General features: G+C 44.0%; 1 long non-coding RNA gene across 1 annotated transcript; it reads right to left on the reverse strand.

The window, feature by feature from the left end:
* LOC106502042 lies at nt 14,245-21,419 on the reverse strand. The gene is made up of 3 exons (XR_001295608.2): nt 21,303-21,419; nt 18,612-18,763; nt 14,245-14,998 (listed from the first exon to the last, which is right to left on the reverse strand). It is a non-coding gene; the product is annotated as an uncharacterized LOC106502042 (long non-coding RNA).

The following is a 21,516-nucleotide window of genomic DNA, read 5'->3' on the forward strand; positions in this document are numbered from 1 at the left end:
GGTCAACTTTACTATGCCACATTTTTTTCCAAAGTGGTTGTACTATGTTACATAATTTACATCATGAAAATAATAATTTGCAAAAGATGTTCAGGAAATGTTAAAGTATAGTTAGGGGATAGGTGAGTGTCTCGACATCCAACCATCCAGAAGTACACTGCCCAGAAAAGGGCACCCTACCAGACCATACCTCCCATATTCCTTTCTTTGCTAGGCATCCCTTTTAAGACCATTGGCTAATGCTGGACCTCAGGATGGTAAAATATCTGGAAACTCTGAGAGGGAGGAAAGGCTGAATGAGATGGGATGCTGGTCTAGAAAATGTTCATGGGCTCTTTGGAGAGTCTAGTTTAGAAGCACAGCTACTGTTCTTTGCTTGGCTGCAGCACTGTTCTCTTGTCTCTGGGAAGTTCATTCTCTTTGATTAACTAAGCCACCTCAGAAGGATCTGGATCTGCAGAATGATCCTGAAAAAGGAAAAGGCAAGTTAGAAGACACATGCGATCTAACTTCAGATGTTAGAAAACCTGTCTTATAGAAGTGCATTCATTCTGGGACATTCAGAGAGCAGGCTGGGTGGTTAAAGGCCACAGGGAAACTGTATAAGCTTAGATCTGGGCAGGCACCCATGAAGTAGGCTGCCTGTGAAGTCCTGGGCAAGGTCAACCATCTAGCTTGTCAAAGATTCCAGGATTGGAGGCTGGGGAAGCTGGAGACAATAATGGCCAAAGTCCTCTCCCAATCTGTGACGATAGTTCAAATCCACCCAAATGGTTGACACCCCACCTGCCAGTAACAATGCTCCAGTTCTAGAACCACTCAGTTGACATTTTAGTTGGGTTTTCTCTCATAACCCATTCTGATCTTACCATGAACCACATAAACCCTTTGAACATAATCTGTGTTCCCCAGAGAGTTCAAACTGCTGCCAGGTCTTAGGTTTTACTATCTGTTAAGCAGGCCATGCACTCCACTAATAAAAAGCTACTTAAAGCAGATGCATACACTTTTTTAAATGTTTCAGTAAAGTCATAATCTGCTAGCTCTTCTATAAACGAGTCTACCATCTTTTCAAGATTTTTCTCCCACTTGCATTTTAAAACACTTCCATATTCTGCAACAAAGGTTCTGGTAGCTCACAAGATACTGAACTTAAAGATTTAGTAAATGGCCCCAGACAGGTCTCTTTTGATACTGTCCAAGGCACAGCCATGAGGAAGGGGCCACAAATAAGCCAACTAATTGCAAGTCACTTGAAAACCACTGGGTGGAAACTATAGGCCACTGAAAGGTTTTGATCAATACTGACTCTAACTTGAACACCAGGAAGAATGTGAGGCATGATGGCGATGTCTTTTCCATCTGGCAATTTCTTTTCTAAGCAGTAATTAAATCAGTGAAAACTGAATGTAGTCATGCAAGTTGCTCACATTTATTTTAGCAGCAACCATGAAACCCAAACCCCATTGACACTCTAAAAATCTACAACTGGTAAAATTTTAAATGTCAGGTCCTGCTAATTTATTTTGTAAGCTACTCCAGGGAAGCCAAGCAGCAGCCCAAGTCCTCCCTGTGGGTGGGAGGAAGGCTTCTCCACACAGCTGAAGGCAGACTCCGTGGGCTCTGTGTCCCTTCCCTGGCACCAGGTGGGTGGTATCACTGTGAAATCTTCTGCATCCACTGCCAGCACTGGCAACCTGTCAAAATCCTAGTTCAATACTTCCACTTGGTGCTAAGTCAGAACAGGTGTAGGAATTACGCAACTGCCTTGTACCTTCATCTGCATATTGCAGCTCGAGAGCAAGCTGGCTCAGGTGTGCTTCCTTTCTTTGGTCGTTGGTTTCCACAGCCCGGGACAGGCTGGCTGCTGGGCATGACCTGGAGGGTTGCTTCATGGCTGACGTTTGATGCGTTTCTGACAGCATGTTTGAAGTTCTCCTTTCAGTCTTGTGAGGCAACTTCTTTCTGTTGTGGAATCAGTTCTCCCCTCCGAACACACCAGCAGTTTGGGGCACTGCCTAGACGTGCCCTGAGCCCAGGGCTGGAGACCCTCGGGAAAGGGGAGCAGTCATGACTTTCGTCTTAGGAGCATCTCATTACCTTTCTCCTCACCCAGAGTGTGAATTTGGGAAAAGAACCACAGGCCACCTTTAGAGACAGAGTAGGGACAGGGCTTCCCTGGTGGCTCAGCTGGTAAAGAATCCACCTACAGTGTGGGAGACCTGGGTTCGATCCCTGGGTTGGGAAGATCCTCTAGAGAAGGGAACAGCTACCCACTCCAGTATTCTGGCCTGGAGAATCCCTTGGACTGTATAGTCCATGGGGTCGCAAAGAGTCAGACGTGACTGAGCAACTTTCTCAGGGACAGGGAAAAGACCCTGAGGCTGGGAAAGACCGAAGGCAAAAGGAGAGGGTGGCAGAGGATGAAATGTTTGGATAGCATCACCAACTCAATGGACATGAACCTGAGCAGACTCTGAGAGATAGTGAAGGACAGGGAGGTCTGGCATGCTGCAGTCCATGGGATTGCAAAGAGTCAGATACAACAGGTGAAGGAAAGTTACACAGCTCAAAATAGCCTGGAGTTAAAACTCCCCTCCGGGTCCTCCTCACCATTCTATGCAAAACAAAGAACTCTCTCACCCGAAGAAAAAAAAGTGGACATTAAGGTTGATTACACCCAGCTCCCAGCTGGTCCAGCTTCTCCAGAATTCCTTGCCCCAGCCATTTAAGAGATAGCTACTCCGAACAATCTTGGAGAAGAACAGGCCCCCTTAAGACAGTAGATTTCCACATATATGCCTATATATACTTACTCTTTTCTTGGGTTAGTGCAGCAGCTCACTAATCTGACTGCTGCCCCTTCTCGCCTCATTAAGGGTGTTACAGATGTTCCTGTAAAGTGCCAATCCTGCTCTTTTTCTGAACCTCGCCTTCTCTGACTACCTTACCCTACAACGGGGACAATAAGGAGCTGACTCAGATTCACAAAGAGTTTAGCCTTGAATAGTTTAGACTTAGCATCTCATGCTTTCTGGATGAGCAGTGCCAATTACGGACCTAATGTTTTTGTATTTGTTTTTAACATTTATTTGGCTGCTCTGGGTCATATTTGTGCCGAATCTTTAGCTGCAGCATGTGGGATCTAGTTCCCTGATGGGATCTAGTTTCCTGAACTAGGGATCCAACCCAAGCCCCCTGCATTGACAGCAGTGGGTCTTAGTCACTGGACCACCAGGAAAGTCCCTTGACTTACTTTTTAAGGTTAATGGTGATTATGAATTGGGGGTTGGCTCTCGGTCTGACCCAGGGACTGAGACTGCTGCTGGTGTGGGAACATGAAAGTAGTGGATGGGAAACCATCAAAGCTTCCTATATGCCAGTAAAGTTTGTCCTAAATATACCAAGCTGCTGAATGATCCCACAACAGAAAAGTGTGAACCCAGGGCTGGGATCCGCCAAATTGGTCCAGAGGAGGTGCTGATAGAGGGCAGAGGGACACAGAACAGGCAAGAGGCGGGAAGACATAGATGCCCAATATCCAGGATAGTTTCCTACCCAAGCACAGGGCTGAGGACACAGCCTAGAGAGGACATGGCAAATATGAGAAAAAGAGGCAGGAAGGTGCTGGCAGAGTGGAGAGGAAGGCAGTTAGTTGCACTGACATCCTTAAACAATTTTTAAACATAAACCATATATATATATATATAGGAACCCAAAGTGGAAAGGACTAGATTTTTCCAAAATAAAAATGGGAGTAGGTAGGCTTCACTGCAGATGGTGACTGCAGCCATGAAATTAAAAGACTCTTACTCCTTGGAAGAAAAGTTATGACCAACCTAGATAGTATATTCAAAAGCAGAGACATTACTTTGCCGACTAAGGTCCGTCTAGTCAAGGCTATGGTTTTTCCTGTGGTCATGTATGGATGTGAGAGTTGGACTGTGAAGAAGGCTGAGAGCCGAAGAATTGATGCTTTTGAACTGTGGTGTTGGAGAAGACTCTTGAGAGTCCCTTGGACTGCAAGGAGATCCAACCAGTCCCTTCTGAAGGAGATCAACCCTGGGATTTCTTTGGAAGGAATGATGCTAAAGCTGAAGCTCCAGTGCTTTGGACACCTCATGCAAAGAGTTGACTCATTGGAAAAGACTCTGATGCTGGGAGGGATTGGGGGCAGGAGGAGAAGGGGACGACCCAGGATGAGATGGCTGGATGGCATCACGGACCCAATGGACATGAGTCTGAGTGAACTCCGGGAGATGGTGATGGACAGGGAGGCCTGGCGTGCTGTGATTCATGGGGTCGCAAAGAGTCGGACACGACTGAGTGACTGAACTGAACTGAGGCAGGCTTAGGATGCTCAAGGCCTGGTAAAAGCAGTGACTTGGTCTAGTTTTACCTAATTATGTAATGAGATGAAACAGGTCCCATGTCACCATGGAGGGATGGAGCTGGAGTACCCTGCCGGGCTGGCTGGTGAGAGGCTAGTTGTGAAAACTGCGCTGCTGAGCACACAGAGCCACCAGGCCAACAGGCCAGGCAGCAGGGGCTTGGGGACACAGAAGCCTCTGGACACCGTGATGGGTGGACACTGGATTCTACTCACCTGGCAGTTTCCAGGCAGTCCCCCCATCCCACCTTCACCCAGCTCTTGCAAGAGAAAGGAAAGCTGCGCTTAATGACCCCAGGGAAGGGTTTCTCTCTTCTCGTCTGTGCTTAGTCACTCAGTCATGTCCGACACTCTGCAACCCTGTGAGCTGTAGCCCACTGGACTCCTCTGTCCATGGGTTTTTCCAGGCAAAAATACTGAAGTGGGTTGCCATTTCCTTCTCCATTTCTCATATAGAAAATAAAGAGGAAAACAAGCTGAGTCATCATGAAAAAATTATAACCTGATACTAGAGAGACGAGAGATACATGGGGACCACTGGAGAGAAGGCCAGGAGGAGAGCCCCAGGCAACCTAGGGACATGGATGTGAGCATGGCCGTGACCCCCTTTTTCAGGAAAAAGGAGAGAACTGTGGTATGGGCCCACTGGAGTGGAGGGGGCACTGAAGCCTTCCCTGTTCCAACACCAGGGAAGTCTACTGAGTCCAGGATCCAGCTCTCCCTTCACCAACTTACCCATGTGCAGAGTCTCTTCCCTCCCTCCTTTGCTCACCTGCCCTGGAGTGACCCTGCCCTGCCTCCGTACCCAGCACCCCAGCAGCTCTCAGACCAGCAGCCTGAAATCACTGATCTGTCCTCTAGGCCCACAGTATAAATCATAACAGGTAACTCTCAGCACCTTCCTATGGCCAGGCACAGTGCTTTTGCACTCCTTTAATCCTCATAAAAGACCCTATGAGATAGGTGTTGCTTTTATCCCCTCCATGGGGAGATCAAGGCACAGAGAGGTGGAGCAACTTGCCCAAGGTCACACAGCTATTGAGCAGCAGAGATAGGATTTGAGCCATGGAAATCTAGCACTGACATCTGTGCTCTCAACCACTCCATTATCCTGCCTCTCAATGCCACCTGTCTGAGGATGCTTGATGCTAGGTCACGTGAGTTAGTTTTTAGGCCCTACTGGTTTAGTGAAACAGGAGTTTTGACTGCACAACTTCCTGGGGGCTTTAGCACATGAGCAGACAGTGCAGTCTGCCGCAAGGGTGTCTATCATATCAGCTTTTCCCACACTTTTTGGTCACCAGCCCTTTTCTCCCCCTTTTCTTCCCCTTGGAGGAAAGCATGAGCTTCGTTGCCCAGAACAGTGGAGCTTTAATGTTAACTGAGGCTTCCATGTAAAGTGGTTAGGCTACCTTGACCTCTATGAGAATTGTGCTGTTGGATCCCTACTGGAATAGGCAGTGGTTATCAGAGGTGGCTGAAATCAATACATGAAAGGCCCATAGGGAACGTTATCTTATATGGATCAAGCTGAAGCCAATTGAACCCACTGATGAGTCCTAGCACCACAAAAAGAGAGGCATTTCTAGGGACTAAAACAGGCATGCCAGCAAAATGGTACACAAATGTTCACAGCATCATTATTCACAGAAGTCAGAAGGTGGAAACAACCTAAACATCCATCAGTGGAGAAAGGCATAAATAAAATATCCACAGTGCAGTAGTAGTCAGCCATGAAAAGAATGCAGTACTGCTACAGCTATAACTTGCGTGAACCTTGGAAACATTATCCTAGCTGAAAGAAGCAAGTCGCAGAAGGCCATGTGTCCTAGGATTCCATTCATATGAAAAATCGAGAGAGACCAAACACAGATTCATGGCTGCCAGGGGCTGGCAGGTGGGAGATGGGACATGACTACTTAATGGGTACAGGATTTCTTTTTGAGATGACCTAAGAGTTCTGAAATTAGATAGTGGTGATGGTTGTACAATATTGTGAATGTACTAAATACTACTGAATTGTATTCTTTACTGTGGCTAAAATGCTAATTTGATATTATGTGTATTACAAATGAAAGAGAAAGAGAGGCAAGGCATATCTCCTGATGGGGTGTAACAGGAAGTTCAAACACTTCTCACGAGGTCTAGGCAAAAAAACCCAACTTGGTTACGCCTCTAGAAGTAACTACCAGTTTAAAGGAGAAACAAGGGGAAAGAGGAACATACTCACAACTCTATGGGGAGGTAATCAGCAAAATCCCAAATGAGGGACATCTAAGGAACAGAAGACCAAGTTTCTTCACAAATAAATGACAAGAAAAAAAAAAAAAAACTAGTCAGTGGGTGACTAGTCAGATCTTCAAAGATTTACAAGACCTAATCTGGTCCCATCACTTCATGGGAAATAGATGGGGAAACAGTAGAAACAGTATCAGACTTTATTTTTTGGGGCTCCAAAATCACTGCAGATGGTGACTGCAGCCATGAAATTAAAAGACGCTTACTCCTTGGAAGAAAAGTTATGACCAACCTAGATAGTATATTCAAAAGCAGAGACATTACTTTGCCGACTAAGGTCCATCTAGTCAAGGCTATGGTTTTTCCTGTGGTCATGTATGGATGTGAGAGTTGGACTGTGAAGAAGGCTGAGAGCCGAAGAATTGATGCTTTTGAACTGTGGTGTTGGAGAAGACTCTTGAGAGTCCCTTGGACTGCAAGGAGATCCAACCAGTCCCTTCTGAAGGAGATCAACCCTGGGATTTCTTTGGAAGGAATGATGCTGAAGCTGAAGTTCCAGTACTTTGGCCACCTCATGCGAAGAGTTAACTCATTGGAAAAGACTCTGATGCTGGGGGGGATTGGGGGCAGGAGGAGAAGGGGACGACAGAGGATGAGATGGTTGGATGGCATCACGGACTCGATGGACGTGAGTCTGAGTGAGCTCTGGGAGATGGTGATGGACAGAGAGGCCTGGCGTGCTGCAATTCATGGGGTCGCAAAGAGTCGGACACGACTGAGCGACTGAACTGAACTGAACTGCACACCCGCATGCAAAGTGCATGTTTGGATCGCAGTTTAAACAGATCCGCTATTTTACCTCTCACTCTGTCCTGTTCTATTCTATTCTAACCAGGGACGGAACCCTTGCCCCCTGCGTTGGTGATGCTGAGTCTTAACCACTGGACCACCTGGGAGGTCCCCAAATCAACTATTTTTAAAAAGCATTAAGGAGACAACCAGGAAAATTTGATGACTGACTCGATTTTTTTATGCTCTCAGGAATTATCATTTAATTTGTAGGTGTGATCATGGTAATGTGGTAAAGCAAAAAAGAAAGATTTTATTTTCAGAGATATATACTGAGGCATTCACAGATGAAAAGATGTGTCTGACATTTGTAAAGTAATTCAGTGTGAGGAGGGGAAAGAATATCGACAAAAATACAGAAGAAACAAGATTAGCCATGAATTGATAATTGCTTGAAGCTGGGCGGTTCTAGCTTAATTTTGTTTTAAGATGGAAAATACCCCTAAGAAGTTTTTTAGAAAACAAATTGTCAAACAGCAAATGTAAAGAACCCAGTCTTGGATATGGGATAATTTTCTAATCACCAATCCTCTTTGTAGATGGAGGATGTTAAAATTGGACCTAAAGTTGTACAATCAGGGTTTTTTTCAATATTAATGAAGTTTTTTTCTCCCAGTTTTATTGAAATATAATTGACATACAGCACTTACACAAGTAAGTTTACAATACACAGCATAATGATTATCACTTCATGTATTTAAGTATTTAACAAACATCCATTATCTCATATGGGTACAGAACTGAAGAAATAGAAAAAAATTTCTCTTCTTGTGATTTTCTTCTTAGGATTTCTTCTCTTAACAACTTTCATATATGACGAGCGTGTATACTCACTCAGTTTTATCTGACTCTACAACCCTATGGAATGTAGCCCACCAGGTTCCTCTGTCCATGGGATTTTTCGAGCAAGAGTACTGCAGTGGGTTGCCATTTCCTCCTCCAGGAGATCTTCCTGAACCAGGGATCAAACCCAAATCTCCTGTGTCTTCTGCACTGGCAGGTGGATTCTTTACCACCGAGCTACCTGGGAAGCCCAACGGTGTTAACTGTATTTATCATGTGGTACATTACATCCCTAGTGCTTAAGCTGTCTTATAACTGGAAGTTTGTGTCTTTTGATGCCCCTCCCCCAAACCCCCCTCCCCTTACCCCTTGCCACTGGCAACCACAAATCTGATCTATAAGATCAGGATTTCTATCCTTTCTGCCGTATTTTAGAATAAAAACGATCATTCTCATAAAGCAGAATGGAGGTTACCTTTAGAGTCAAGGAAAGTAAAAATCCAGAATTTTGAGTACTTACTGTGCGTAGTGCTTTAAGTGTCCCGTGTGCATGCTAAGTCACTTCAGTCGTGTCCGACTCTGCAACCCCATGGACTGTAGCCCGCCAGGCTCCTCTGTCCATGGGATTCTCCGGGCCAGAACACTGGAGTGGGTTGTCGTACCCTCCTCCAGGGGATCTTCCTGACCCAGGGATTGAACCCACATCTCTAATGTCTCCCGCATTGGCAGGCGAGTTCTTTACTACTAACACCACCTGGCAAGCCTTAAGTGTCTTACATGTATTAATCTCTTGTTACAAGTTTCTATTGGCTTTCCATCCAACTCAGAGCAAAATACAAAACATGATGGTGTGATGTCCAGCATGAGTTGGTACCTGACACTGCTCTCTCTCCCTTCATACCGCACAGCCTCCCCCTTATTCTTTGAACATAGCTGGTGCTCTCCTGCCTCAGAGCCTGTGAACTTGCTATTCTGCCTTCCTGAAGTTCTCCTTCCCCCAACTGAACTCACTCACCTCCTGCAGGTCAGACTTTCCGTATCTCCCTCCTTATGTAATGTGCACCTGAACACCCAATTTGCTCCCTGCAGCCTTTCCCCCCTGTTTTATTTATTTATCTTTAGCATATATCAATCCCTGACAAACTATTTGTTTATTGTCTGTCTGCTCCCAATGGATGAAAAGTGAAAGTGCTGGTCATTCAGTTGTGTCTGACTCTTTGAGATCCCATGGACTGTAGCCCGCCAGGCTCCTCTGCCCATGGAATTCTCCAGGCAAGAATACTGGAGTGGGTAGCCATTCCCTTCTCCAGGGGATCTTCCCAACCCAAGGATCGAACCCAGGTCTCCTGCATTGCAGGCAGATTCTTTACCATCTGAGCTACCAGGTACAAACCCCAATAAACCTGAGGTTTTATTCACAGAAACATGTTCTCAGAACAAAGCCTGATGCAGAGTAATATTCATTAAGTATTTATTGAATGAATGCATACACTTAATCCATGTAAAATCCATTAGATAAACATACCCATGTATCTTTAGGGGCTGAAATATATGTTTCTATAGTGGCCAAGACCTTCCTGGATTAGCTGGATCTAGTGAACCTGGGCCAAGATGCCCAAGATGCAGAGCAATGTGGGAAGATCTGCCCTCCTGGTCCATTCCAGCCTGCAGTAGGGACAGCCAGTGGGGGTGGCCTACAGCCCTCTTGAGGCCAGGATAGCTACTGTATTCCTGAGAAGAACAAGAATAGCTGAAGGTCCTGCTGAGGGCTGGCAGCATCTGCTGGAAATAAACTTGGAAGAAATGCCAGAGCTGAATGGCGTATTTGGGGATCACAAGAATGTTGTGGACTCAGGCTCTACAGATGGTTCAAGATTCCCAAATAAATGTATTCTCTGGGGAGAGCTGGAGAACACGCAGATGGAATGACATTCTGAGAGGCAAACATCCCACTGAGCACTACTCTGGAGGAGGAGGACCAGGCCCTGAAAGCCATCTAATGTATTTTGAAGGATTTCACTCAGACCCAAGATGATGTCTTGAATTACTCTTCAGGTTCCTGCTCATGGGAATCTGTGTTTTCTCCAAGGGAAGCAGGGAGCCAGGTTCCCTATGGAACCTAAGTCAGGCAACCAACGGTACTTCAGAAGCAGGGCTCTGTGTTTTATGCCTCCCCTCTAAAACTGCAACAGAACTGAGCTTCCATATGTCATAGAAGAAAGTAGGAGGCTTATTTGCTTAAGAAACAGCATGGTTGAAATAATCAGACTCTAAGAAGGAAACTGTGTCTCATCTTACCAGATGCTCATGTCCTGAAAAACTATACAAGAAAATGACATGTTCACGATCTGAATGTTTCAATCAGCTAGGTGATCCTGCTGATTCAAAGATTCCTATGGGAAATATTTTGGTAAACAATCCTTACTTTAGAGTTTCAAACATGAACCACATTTCTATACTTTGCAGTTTACCCATAGCAAAGCCTCTCTTTACATCAGCCAGTTTCAGCTCTGAAAGCCACCTTGTGGAATTTCAGTGTCTCTTGGCTGTGAAATGGTTTTCTGGCAGGCTTTCAAAGACAAGGACAGATGGCATTCCATGGGGGTACTCCCAGCTCTTTGTTTTAGCAAATATTGACACTTCTGTGGGAAACAGATCCAGATACTGTTTCTTCCTAATTCATCTTGGCAGTCCTGAAGGTTTGGAGAGATATAGGGCAGCAGAATTGGGAAAGTGCACTTGCCACTGAAATAAGACAGACATACATCAGGGAGAGTCATGTTCACAGTTAACTGATGCTTGTAAAAGGCACCAAGTAGTAAACATACTGATCACAAAGCACTTTCAAACAAATGAGACAGAGGGAAAGAAGAGACAACTGAAGGAAAATGCTCTCCAAAAAAATTCCAATTACTGTATGAAACTTTTTTTTTTAAGATTCTTTCTAATCTAGATGTTAGTAACAGCAAGGCTATGATAGTTTTACTCAGAAAATCAGGGGATATTTGCTGTAATTCAAAATTAGGATACACTGGTAAAAAGCACTGAAAGTCCATCATACACTGTCCTTTCTAGAGGGCAATTGGCAGAATATGTCTAATTCCTCCAAACGTTTATATTCTTTCACTCAAAAATTTGGGAGAATTTATGCTATGCAAATAATCTGATGCATGCCCAAAATTATGTATAAAAGAAGTCTATGATGAAGTAGTTTATAATAGTGAGAATATAACAACAACCTAAGCAACCTATTTATCAGTCGAAACTATTTAAATTAAGGTGTATCTATATTCTGAGATATTTTGTTCCCTGTAAAGATGACAGTATAGAACTATATTTGTTTATATGGAAGATAAATAAGTGGTGCAAGCATTATAAGTGGTTTTTATAAAGCAGTTACCAAAAAAATTTTTATAAAAATTGTTATATAACTTACATATGGTAAGTTATATAAATTATAAAAATTATTTTACAAAGACAATATAAATACAGGTGTGGGTATTACATTAAAAAAGCAATTTTATCTTAAAATTCTAAGTGACTTTAAGTTTCTATTGCCTTTCTGTATTATCTATTGGTGTTGTTTAACAAGGAACATAGATTGCTTTTATCAGCAGGAGAAAAACTAAAAAGTATTTCAAATTGTAGAAAGGAAGTCACTGATGAGTTTTATCCACTTCTCGTACAAAAGCCCAACCCTGTTTGGCTGGGACCTCCCAGCGGGTAAGAGGTGACAAGAGCCAGTGCAGATGGAGCCTTGAAGGAAGACACGAGGCACAGGGTTCAGGCGGCTTCCCAGACAAGCCCCCAACCTGTGCGCCCTTACCTGAGCAGGCCTCCAGAGTGCTGACCTCATCGTTGTGACTCCTGTTCCACAACACTCCTCCTTTACCTTGGCTCTGAGTTTGCCAGTGACTCGGCAGTACCCAGAGTACCACAGCCTTTACTCAGGAAAAAATATCGTTCTTACATTATAACAAGAACAAAACAAAAGCAGAAGGAAAATTGAAAAATATCTGCATTACTTTCCTAGAAATGCCCTAACAAGTTACCACACAAAAACTTGGTGGCTTAAAACAGCAGAAGGTGTTTCTCTCACAGTTCCAGGGACCAGAAAGTCTGACATCAAAGGGCAGGCAGGGCCGTGCTCTCTGCAGGCTCAAGGGGAGAACCCTTCTGAGCTTCCTCCAGCTTCCAGTGGCTTGTCACTCCAATCTCTGCCTCCAAATTCACATTGCCTTCTTCTCTGTAGGGCTGTGTGTGTCCGTGTGTCTTCTGGATTCAGCCCCACCCCTAATCCAATGTGCTTTACCTCAGTCTTGACCTGCAAAGATCCTATTTCCAAAAAATTTTGAGGTCTAGTATGGTGACATCAATTAGGAGGGTCTATTGGCAACCCACTCCAGTACTCTTGCCCAGAGAATCCCATGGACAGAAGAGCCTGGCGGACTACAATCCAAAGGGTCACAAAGAGTTGGATGCAACTGAAGCAGCTTAGCACGCATGCACATTCAACCCACTACAATATCATAAACAAGATTTGGTCAGCAAGCAGAAACTATGACTAGTATTTATCTTTTAAAAAGGTGAGTGAAGAGACTTAGCTGGTGGTCCAGTGGTTAAGAATCTGCCTTGCAAAACCAATACAATATTGTAAAGTAAAAAAAAAAAATCTGCCATGCAATGCAGGGAACTTGAGTTCTATCCCTAATCAGGGAACTAAGATCCCACATGCCATAGAGGTACCGAGCCTGTGTGCCACAAGGAAAGATCCCAAGTGACACAGAAAGGATTCTGTATGTCCCAACTAAGACCTGATGCAGTCAAGTAAATATTAAAATTATTTTATTTAAAAAAATGTGGGTGAAGGCAGTCAAAGTTTGGCAGGGGCTCAGAAGCAGATCTAGATGGACCAGGAAGGCCTGCCTTCTGTTCTTGTAGTTTGGCAATCAGAAAGCTGCTGCTGAGTTAAGATCAGATAGAGATTCCAGAATTTGGGAGGATAAAGCTACTAATTAGAAAAAACCAGCAAGGACAAAGAAACAGGAAGGCCTTGGTTAATGATGTGAATTAGTAAAGAGAATAGTATAGCTGCAATCAAAAATACAAATATGCTTGAGAGATGATTAAGCAAATGAGACAATTCAGGTGCTAAACTAAACCTCTGTTAGATAATTTTAAAAACCATCAACCTTATTAAATAATGATTAGGGTTGTTGGCCTCAAAACGAGCTTCTTATTAACAAAGGAGCAGTAAATCAGTCCTCGGCAAACTCCACTTACATGCATTCTCGGTGTTGGTTGCTTGGGTTTCCTACTTTGTGGATGACCAGTGACTTTCCCTACAATCCACCTTATCTGCTGCTTCCCTCATCAAATAGTGTAAAGTTGGAGAGTGAAGACCAATGTGAGTGTTAGACTTTCAAAATGTCATCAGGCAGGGGCATGTGCAAAAAAAAAGGAGGACGCATCGCAAAGATGGAAAGCTGTCAGAGAGGATGCTGTTCAGATTCTTATTCCAGTTGGAAAGTATTAAGAATTATTTTCTAAAGCTGTGTGGTTGTGTCATCGGACTGAAAGCCTCATAGTTAAGTAAGAACATGAATTTGGTTGTAATCTAACATAACTCATCATTGGTCACCAAGACTTTGAGACACTCAAGATGAGAAGGGAGCTTAGAAACCTGTCCAGTTCAATTTCTGACTGTGCAGGTAAGAGGCACAGTGTCCAGAGATATAGGTGCCCTTTCCAAGATGATTTGCTTGGGGCAAGTTAGGATTAAACTGAAGAATCCCAAACTCTCCCCACATATGTACCATAGGCTATGATCAATCTGATCAGGCAGTTCTTTTTTTCTTATAGTTTTATTTTATTGATGTAAAGTCAATTTACAATGTTTTGTTAATTTATGCTATACAACAAAGTGATTCAGTTATATACGTACATTCTTTTTTATATTGTTTTCCATTATGGTTTATCCCAGCATATTGAATATAGTTTCCTATGCTTCACAGTAGGACCTTATTGTTTATCCATTCTATATATAATAGTTTGCATCTGCTAACTCCAAACTCCCAATCCAATGCTAAGTTCCCATAGTTTACATCTACTAATCCCAAACTCCCAATGCCAAGTTCCCCTTGGCAACTACAAGCCTGTTCTCCATGTCTGTGAGTCTGTTTCATAGTCTCCTTCTGTGTCACATTTTCGATTCCACATATAAGTGATATCATATAATATTTGTCTTTCTCAGTCTGACTTACTTCACTCAGTGTGATCATATGTCCAACCATATTGTTTCAGGCAGCATTTCCTAAATACTCAGACTGTCAGTGTGAAGTGCTGCTCTACTTTGAATAAACCATTTTGGTTTTACATTTGTATGTTAATTCACTATGAGTGGCTTAAATAATATTTTTAGTCAAAAAGAACTAGATGCCCAGTAGTACTGAATAAATGGTTTCTGAATGAGTAGAATACAAAAATCAGACCAAGGGGCAGCAGCTCACCAGATGTGCCAAAGACAGATATCCACCCTCTCCACCCTGGTCTTGGGAAGACCATTAGCCCCATCTTCCAGCCTCCTTTGCACTGAGGTGAGGCCACGTGGCTGAGTTCTGGACAATGACATGTGAGAGGAAGTCATGGGGGCCACTTCCAGGCTTGGCCCATAAAGTCCTCCCAACCGGGCTTGATCTTCACTCTATCTGCCAGCTGAATGGAGAGAAGGCTGAGGACCTAAAGGAAGATAGAGCCAATGAGAAGAGGGCCTGTGTCCTCAAATGACCTCAAAGAGCACAGACTTCCCCTATTGTAAACCCCTTTCTGGACTGTGAAATAAAGCAAACTTTCACTGGGTTAGGTCACTGAGTCTGGGGGTTGTTTATGATAGTGGTTAGCCACCCTGACTAGGTTTGTGTGACTGGTTAGGCAGAACAGGCCCATAATAGTTTAGGGATCCACCATTCATAGACAGGACCAAGGCTGGCTACAGGACCAAGGCTGGCTATTTCCCTTTGCTGTCACGTGTCTCTATTGCAAACTGTTGTAGATTTCTCATTCCCTGCTGGCTGGCCTCACTCCAGTGTTTCGCAGACCTCTTTTCCTAATTCCCTTTGTGTCCCTGCAATCCCTTTATACACACACACACACACACACACAAACACACACACAGCAACTGCAAACTCTGGAACCTTAACCTGACTTTTAAGAATTCCAATTCACATACAGAGACAAGGTGTGGGGGTGGGGGAGCAGCAAAGCTACTTAGCTTGTTGAGTTTCCGGCATAAGCCTGGCCTTACACAAGCGCACTTCTCACAGGAGGAGACTTAGGTGCCCAGATCAGTGGCAGCATTTTGCCCCGTTCACATCCTGCTTCCCTAATAGGACTGTAAGCTCTTGTCCTCCCCTACTTTGTATCCCAGTGACTGTCACCAATGGGTGCCTACTGTGTTGCTGATAGTAATTGCGGCTGACATGGACGAATAGGAGTCAAAACAGTGTAGGGATCACCAAAGAGCCACACCACACAGGCTGCTGTGAAAACAGGGCTGGTTATTTTTGTGTAAAAGATCAAGAAGGACAGAGCAATGTACTAAGAGACAAAACAGGACTTCATTTCCCTTGAAACTTTGCAGAGAAGATAAGATGTGAGCAGATATTACACCTTCAGAAGCCGTGGGAAGAACGTGGTGATTGAGAAAGGGCACCCTCTCCTGCAGGAAGAGGAGGATGAGTCAGGAGTAAACAAGGAACAGCACGGAGGCAGTGTGGACTGTGGTGGAAAGTGGAGAGCTTGAATTCTCACTCTAGCACTGACTGAGGGCATGTCCATGGTCACGACCCTGAAACTCAGGTTCCTTGTCTAGACCATACAAAATGGAGGTAGTGCCTACTTCATAGAGTTGCTGTGAGGAGTAAATGAGCTCCTGCCTGGAAAGGTCCCAGAAGAGTGGGGTTCAGTCCATCGCAGCTCCTCTAATGAAAGCCGTGTGTGCCCATGGCTCACAGATGGTGATCATCACCATCCCAATGTCCAAAGCAACTTTCAGAAGATTATAGACTAACAGGAGAGCAAGAATAAAGTTCCTCTTCATGAAGTATCATTGATTCATCAAGACTGGTAGATATTAGACTGCAAATCAGGTCATTCATGAACGTATTTTGCAGAAGCCTTTGGCAAAATGTCTCAACTATTGCAGACTCATTTAAATTCCTGTGACTATGCCTGTTACGAAACTAGCTATACTTAATAGCTATCTTAAGAGCTTAATAGAATAGCTATCTAATTCCTCCTAGATAATATGATTTATATCTTAATTTATATCTTAGATTTTAAATATGCTATTAATCCTGGAAATTGTTTTTCTTAACCCTGGAATTTTTACCACGAATTTATATTTCTTGTGGCTCATATGAGCAGAAATTTTCTAAAAGAAGGATACAAGGTTTTGACCAGTTCTCTTTCCTACTAATTTTGGATAAAGAAATTGCCATGAGAAAAAATACTTGTGTTCACCTCACACCAGAAATGTTTCAGTGATCTCTTTCATGTCAAGTTGTAATCTTATATTTATAGGGGTAAGCCAGATTATCGCATGAAGGGCTCAGAATGTACTATTGTAATGTTATTAATTCACAGTCATTAATTATTCATGGAATATTTCACTAACCATACTACACAGTTGCAGTTGCATTTTTAGATTTTCCTTCCACTTGTCTGATGTTCTCTTCTGACACAGATTGTGTTAGTTAACAAGACTATGTAACAAATTACCCCACAATTGAGTGGCTTGAAACAATATTTATTATCTTAGAGTCATTTCTGAGTCAGAATCTATGTGCAGCTTACATCTTTAGACTTGGGGATCTTTCACAATGCTGTGATCAAGGAGTTGGCTAGGGCTATCATCATCTCAAACCTCAAGCATGGAAAGACCTGCTTTAAGCTTGTTCAAGTGGCTGTGGCAGGCCTCGGGTCTTCACTGGCTGTTGGCTGAAGATACCAGTGCCTTTCCATGTGAGCTTCTTCTTTTTTTAAAATTCTTAATAGGAGGATACTTGTTTTACAATGCTGAGTTGGTTTCCACCTCACAATGACACAAATCAGCAATTATTATATATATAACCCCTCTGTCTTGAGCCTCCCTAACCCCTTCCATCATACCCCTCTAGGTCGTCAGAGAACATCAGGCTGGGCTCCCCTGTGTTACACAGCAGCTTCCCACTAGCAATCAATTCTGCACAGCCACATGAGCTTCTATATAGGGCTACTCTCCAAGAGAGAGAGCAAGAGATGCACAGAGAAGGTAAGTGCTGTGGTCTGAATGCTTGTGTTCCGCCCAAATCCATGTGTTGACACCTAGCCGCTAAGGTGATGGTATTCGAAAGTGGGGCCTTTGGAAGGTGATTAGGTGATGAGCCCCCTTAAGGAAGATGTTGAGGGGTTTCCTTGGTGGTTCAGCGGTAATGAGTTCTCCTGCCAATGCGGTTAGATCCCTGGCCTGGGAAAATCCCACATGCCACAGGGCAACTAAGCCTGCACACCATAACTACTGAACCCGTGCTCGAGCCCCAGGGAACTGCAACTACTAAGCCGCCAAGCCACAACTACTGAAGCCCGAGAGCCCTCGGGCCCATGCTCTGCAACAAGAGAAGGCACCGCAATGAGAAACGAAAAGGAACCCCCAATCGCCACAACTAGAGAAGAGACCACAAAGAAAGGAAGACCCAGCACAGCCAAAAATAAATTAATTTTTAAAAAGCCACTGAGAAAGGGCTTTTTAAAAGCCTCCCTTGTCCCTTCCACTCTGTGAAGATACAAGAAGCTAGCTGTCTGCAACCCAGATGAGGCCTCTCACCAGACTAACCATGCTGGCACCTTGACCTTGTACTTTCAGCTTCCAGAACTGTAAGCAATAAACTTCTGCTGCTTATAAGTTACCCAGTTATTGTTATAGCAGCCCAAACAGACCAGGATAGTAAGCAAGATATAAGACACAGTCTTTGTATAACCTAATCTTGGAAATGACATTGCATCACTTTGGCCATACTCTATTTGTCAGAAGCAAGTAACCAGGATCAGCCCACAGCTGAGGACAGGAAGTCATTTCAGAACATGTCTGCCTCACAAGAATGCATTTAAAGCAGTGCTTATCAAACTAATCCTGGTGATAGATCAGCTTTCTTTCCCCTGTTATAGGTCAGTACTTTTGTACAGTAAAAAAATTCATTTCTAGAAAAATTAAACAACTACAGTATAGAAAAGCGAACCTATTGATCATGGCTTGGTTGTTACAACAATGTCAAAAGGCTGTAAACATTTCTAAACATTCAATTCTATTACTTACCTCATCTGGACCAGAAACAAATAGTTTATGGACTAATCTCAGTTATAGACCATCCTTTGAGTGGCACTGGTTTAAGGATCTGAATAAACACAGATGGCTTTTCAAGTCAGCGATTCATACTTTTCACTTGGCTATTCCTGGGAAGAGGGATTCTAGAAAAAAAATTTAAAAAAACCCTAAAACACAAACAAACCCATTCTCCACTCTCTCTGACTTCCTAAAAATGGGATCTTTTGTTATGTTGAAGGTCAAAGGCATGTAGAATTGATTATGAGTCCCCTGTTTAATATTTGGCTTCAAGGTCCTTTCTGTGCCTGCATTCTCACCAGTCTGTAAGCCACAGATTTGAATTGCACGGTCTGACTCAACATTAAAAAAACTAAGATCATGGCATCTGGTCCCATCACTTTATAGCAAATAGAAGGGGAAAAAGTGGAAGCAGTGACGGATTTTATTTTCTTTGGCTCCAAAATCACTGCAGACAGTGACTGCAGCCATGAAATTAAAAGACCCTTGATCCTTGGAAGGAAAGCTATGACAAACCTAGACAGTGTATTAAGAAGTAGAGATATCACTTTGCCAACAAAGGTCCATATAGTCAAAGCTATGGTTTTTTCAATAATCATGTAAGGATGTGAGAACTGGACCATAAAGAAGGCTGAGTGCTGAAGAATTAATGCTTTTGAATTGTGGTGCTAGAGAAGACTCTTGAGTGTCCCTTGGACCGTGAGATCAAACCAGTCAATCCTAAAGGAAATTAACCCTGAATATTCATTGGAAGGACTGATGCTGAAGCTGAAAGTCCAATATTTTGGCTACCTGATTTGAAGAGTCAACTCACTGGAAAAGACCCAAATGCTGGGAAAGATGAAGGCAAAAGAAGGGGCAGCAGAGGATGAGATGGTTAATAGCATCACCAACTCAATGGACACGAATCTGAGCAAACTCTGGAAGAGAGTGAAGAACAGAGAAGCCTAATGTGCTGAGGTCCGTGGGGTCTCAAAGATTCAGATACAACTTAGTGACTGAACAAGTCTGACAGATACTATGATTATCAGCTCACATTTTAAAGGTGAGGAGTCAGCCCCTTCCCCAACTATATCAGGAAGTTTGAAAGTCCTTCCTGTTGTTCATCTATTGGGATCCTTCAAAACACATCTCAAGTGTAAAAGATTCAATTCAACTGAAAAAAAATATGTTTTGAGTACTGACTGAGTGCAAGTTTCTGGGACATACTACCTTGAAGAAGGTACTACCTCTGTTCTCACCTGGTTTACAGCACTTACTTTGTGGTGACTTACATCTCCAAAATATTTAGGCATTCAAGAACATTCTTTCACTCCCCAATGAGACCATTAACTTACAGAGCAAAAGTACTTCATTTCCTATCCTTCACAACATCAGGCAGTTCAGTGGGTCCTCAGAAAACACTGAGCTAGATGTCTGAATTCAGCAGTGTTAAGCCCAGAACCTGAATCCCTGTCCAGGGACTAAGTGTCCCAAATCTCACTAACCTGGCAGAGCATCTCTCTTCCAGCCTTTTCACACCTGATAACCCACTCTCCAGGGCTTAAAGTAGAAGCCAACTTTTCAGAAGTCTGCTTCTGCTCCCCTAGTTCTCATAGAGCAAACTGGCATCTGATGTGGAGTTCTCATTACATTAGCCCCAAGACAGAGGAGAAAACCAGGTGGAGGAAAGAACCTTTAAAAGCAAGTCTTGCTCAATTTCTTACACAACTGCCAACCCTCAGCTGGGTATGCCCACTCTATCCCTCCCTCCCCCCTCCCCAGGAAGGGAGTGAGTTAGCAAAACTTACAATGGTAAGGCCCAGTGCTGAGCACAAAGGTAAGCCAAACAGGTTTGTTTTTTTTTTTTTTTTGCCCTCAAGAATGTATAATGGACAAATCAGGTCAATTTCAACTACAGTGCAAAGTGAAATGTGCCAAGTGTTGCAATGTTGACATACGGAGAAATCATTGTGGGAGAACAGATGGGGGAAGAGAATTCCAAATGGTGAAAATTCAAAGGATATATCTTTGGGTTAAGCCTCGGAAAATGGGTAATACAAATGATGGGTAACACTCAGAGGCCACTTCCTATCTACCCAGTGCTGTGGTTGGTGGTATACACACCTCATTTAGGGGTCACAACACGTGTCCCGAGGCGTGCTCTCATTAGTCCCACTTCACAGTGAGGAAACAGGCACTGAGAATGACCAATTTGTGCAAGGTCCAAGCTAGTAAGCAGTAGAGGGGGGATTTGGACGCATACAGAGTAAGGATGGAGCACTAGCGCTCTTAACTCTCACTTAAGGAGCAAAGGAGATGGTGAGGGAAGGCCTAGCCTCTGGCAGGGCAAGCCGGGGGAAGCGGGAGGGAACAGATAACAGTTCTGTTTGATCTTTATGGCAACTTTGGAATCTATATGTCAAACTCTCGGCTTTACAATACATTGCCTGATCTCCCCACAGCCTATTGAACAGTACTTTTATCCCCATTTTACAGATAAGAAAACTGAGGCACAGAGAAGTAACCTTTCAAGGTCACACGACTGGTAGTGGTGCTGGGATCTGAACCTACTGGGCCAGCTCAGTGTTTTCACGTGGGTGGAAGCCCTCTGCATGCCTCCCAGTGCCTCGACTTCCCGCTCCCCCCCACCTCAATCTATACATCCTGTCCCTTCCTACCCACCTTTACCCCGGACGCCCTACTCCCACCTCGCGGTTTCAGCCATAGCCGCCCAGCCGACCACCACAGGGTTGAAGGCCACTTCGCGCCCAGAACTACTTCTGCTCCCAGGAAGCTTTGCGTTCCCCGGGCATAAAGAGCCTTTGAGCGCGGGGGCCCCGCCCCGCGCGGGCCCCTCCCACGGGCGCCGGCCCTGGGCGTGTCCCCGGCGGCGGCG

The sequence above is a fragment of the Capra hircus genome, chromosome 4, assembly GCF_001704415.2.
Source record: "Capra hircus breed San Clemente chromosome 4, ASM170441v1, whole genome shotgun sequence".
Classification (NCBI taxonomy): domain Eukaryota; kingdom Metazoa; phylum Chordata; class Mammalia; order Artiodactyla; family Bovidae; genus Capra; species Capra hircus.